Here is a 3,195-nt window from a genome sequence, read left to right on the forward strand (position 1 = left end):
ATTCGCAGGGAAATTTCAGAGTTCACACAAAGAGAGGACGAGCAGTTTTTCGAAACATGGGAGCGATTCAATGGGCTACTCTTGAAGTGTCCACATCATGGGTACGAGAAATGGCACCAATGCCAATACTTTTTGGAGGGATTACTGCCGAATGTGCAAGAATGGCTAATGGCAACAAGTGGAGGAGAGCTAATGTCAAAAAGTGCATCAGAAATTTGGGAATTCTTCCAGCGACAAGCGGATAATTCCCAACAACGGAGTCGATCACTCAGGAATACTAGACGAATTAAGGGAGTAAATGAGGTTCACATTGGCGAGTCAACTTCGGGAATCAAAGAAGTTAAGGAGATGGTTGAAGGTCTTGCTCGACAAATAGCATCGTTATCGACTGCTAAATCAACAGAACCACATGACCAGGACTCATACTCAGATCAAGCCAATGCCATAGGTGTAATGAGAAAGCCATCAAATTACAACCCATACTCCAACACATATAACCCTGGATGGAGAGACCACCCCAATTTTTCATGGTCTCAAGGATTCCAACAGAATGGACCAACAGCTCCAGCTCCACCAATTCCACAAAATCCTCAAGCCTCTCAGCCCCCATTTAGACCATTCAATCAGAATCAGAACTACTCTCAACCCAGACCATGGGAGGATGCATTCCAAAATTTCAAGAATGTTACTCACTCCACGATTGAGCAACAGAACCGCACCATTGATGGACTACGAAATGAATTGAGAGCGGGCTTCAACTCACAAGCTCAATCAGTTTCAAGCCTCGAGAAGATGGTGGGACAACTCGCTTCTTCAGTTCAGACCTTGGCAATGACTGTTGAGAAAGGAAAATTTCCAAGTCAACCAGTGCCTAATCCTAAAGGAGTGCATGAAGCGAGTACCAGTTCACCACAGCAGCATGGAGAGGTCAAAGCAATAATGACCTTGCGAAAAGGAAAAGAAATCGACAACAAAGTGGAGATGCCGGTGACAAAGGAAAATCAAATTGTACCTGTGAACGTTGAGGACTCACCACCGGAGGAGAGAGAAGAAGCCAACCCACGGGAATACGTTCCCAAAGCTCCATTTCCTCAGAGGTTAGCGAAAGGAAAAAAGGGAAAATCTACAGGTGAGATTCTCGAAATCTTCAAACAGGTAAGTGTTAACATCCCTTTACTTGATGCTATAAAGCAAGTTCCATCTTATGCCAAGTTTCTTAAAGATTTGTGTACTAAAAAGAGAAACATGCATGTTCAAAAGAAGGCATTTTTAACAGAAAACGTTAGTTCTATACTCCAACATAAAATTCCTTTAAAATGCAAAGACCCAGGCTCCCCCACTATCTCATGTAGTATAGGGAACCACACAATTGAGAATGCTTTGTTGGATTTAGGAGCTAGTGTAAATTTATTGCCTTACTCTGTGTTTGTGAAACTTGGACTGGGAGAATTACACCCAACTCCAGTGGTGTTACAACTTGCAGATCGGTCCACGAAAATACCTCGTGGTATTGTGGAGGACGTGCTTATCCAGGTAGACAAGTTTTATTTTCCTGTTGATTTCATTGTAATTGACACTCAACCAATACAGGATTCAAGGAAGCACATCCCCATTATTCTAGGCCGACCTTTCTTGGCAACTGCGGATGCTCACATTCAATGTAGGACCGGAAATATGCAATTGTCCTTCGGCAACATGACTATGGAGCTGAACATCTTCAACATTGCCAAACAACCTCACAGTGCAGATGATGGAATTGTTGATGTGGATTTAATTGAAGCATTAGTTGATGACACTTTTCTTTCAAACCTTAGTGATGATCCTTTACAAACATGTTTAACTCACTTTGGTTTTGATTTTGATATTGACAGATCAGTCGATGAGGTCAACGCCCTACTTGACTCAACACCATCCATGGACACTAATAAATGGAAATCAAGAGTTGAGCAACTAGCACCATCAGAGAAGCAACTCATTCCATCATCAGAATCACCACCGAAACTCGAGCTCAAACCATTGCCCAACACTTTGGAATATGCGTTTTTGGGAGAAGAAAGTACTCTGCCGGTAATCATCTCATCATCCCTAAATGACGAACAAAAAGGTAAGTTGTTGGATGTTTTAAAAGAGCACAAAGAAGCATTAGGATGGACCATAACAGATATTAAAGGTATAAACCCAGTAGATTGCATGCATTACATTCACCTTGATGAAAATGCTAAAACTACTAGGGAGATGCAACGTCGGTTAAATCCTAACATGAAAGAAGTTGTTAGAACTGAGGTTCTTAAGCTATTAGATGCAGGTATCATTTACCCAATTTCTGATAGTTCATGGGTCAGTCCTGTACAAGTTGTCCCTAAAAAGTCAGGAGTCACAGTAGTTACCAATGCTGATAATGAATTGATACCCACTAGAGTGACTACAGGATGGCGTGTATGCATTGATTATAGAAAGTTGAATTCTGTCACACGTAAAGACCATTTTCCTTTACCATTTATTGATCAAATGCTTGATAGATTAGCAGGACATGAATTTTATTGCTTTCTAGATGGCTACTCAGGATATAATCAGATTCCCATAGCACCAAAAGATCAAGAGAAAACTACTTTCACTTGCCCTTTTGGCACATTTGCATATAGAAGAATGCCATTTGGATTATGTAATGCACCTGCTACATTTCAACGATGCATGCTAAGCATTTTTTCTGATATGGTTGAACGATTTCTTGAAGTCTTTATGGATGATTTTTCTGTCTTTGGTGACTCGTTTGATCAATGTTTACATCATCTAACACTAGTTTTGCAGAGATGTGTCGAGAAGAACTTGGTATTAAATTGGGAGAAATGCCATTTTATGGTAAAACAAGGTATTGTTCTCGGTCACATCATTTCGAGCAAAGGTATTGAGGTTGACAAAGCCAAGGTGGATCTCATTTCTAATCTTCCTCCACCCAGAACAGTCAGAGAAGTAAGATCTTTCCTTGGGCATGCTGGTTTCTATAGACGTTTCATTAAAGATTTTAGCAAAGTTTCTAGACCCTTATGCAATTTACTTGCTAAGGATGTACCTTTTATCTTTAATGATTCATGTCTTATGGCGTTTGAAAAATTAAAACGGTTGTTGACATCATCACCCATCATTCAGGCCCCAAACTGGAGCTTACCATTTGAGCTCATGTGTGATGCATCTGAT

At 40.6% G+C, this 3,195-nt stretch overlaps 1 non-coding gene across 1 annotated transcript; it reads right to left on the minus strand.

Moving 5' to 3' along the window:
• On the minus strand, nucleotides 1-104 carry LOC127900492 (small nucleolar RNA R71). The gene has a single exon (XR_008052675.1). It is a non-coding gene; the product is annotated as a small nucleolar RNA R71 (small nucleolar RNA).
• Nucleotides 105-3,195: the final 3,091 nt, after the last annotated feature.

This window comes from Citrus sinensis, chromosome 2 (assembly GCF_022201045.2).
Source record: "Citrus sinensis cultivar Valencia sweet orange chromosome 2, DVS_A1.0, whole genome shotgun sequence".
Lineage (NCBI taxonomy): Eukaryota > Viridiplantae > Streptophyta > Magnoliopsida > Sapindales > Rutaceae > Citrus > Citrus sinensis.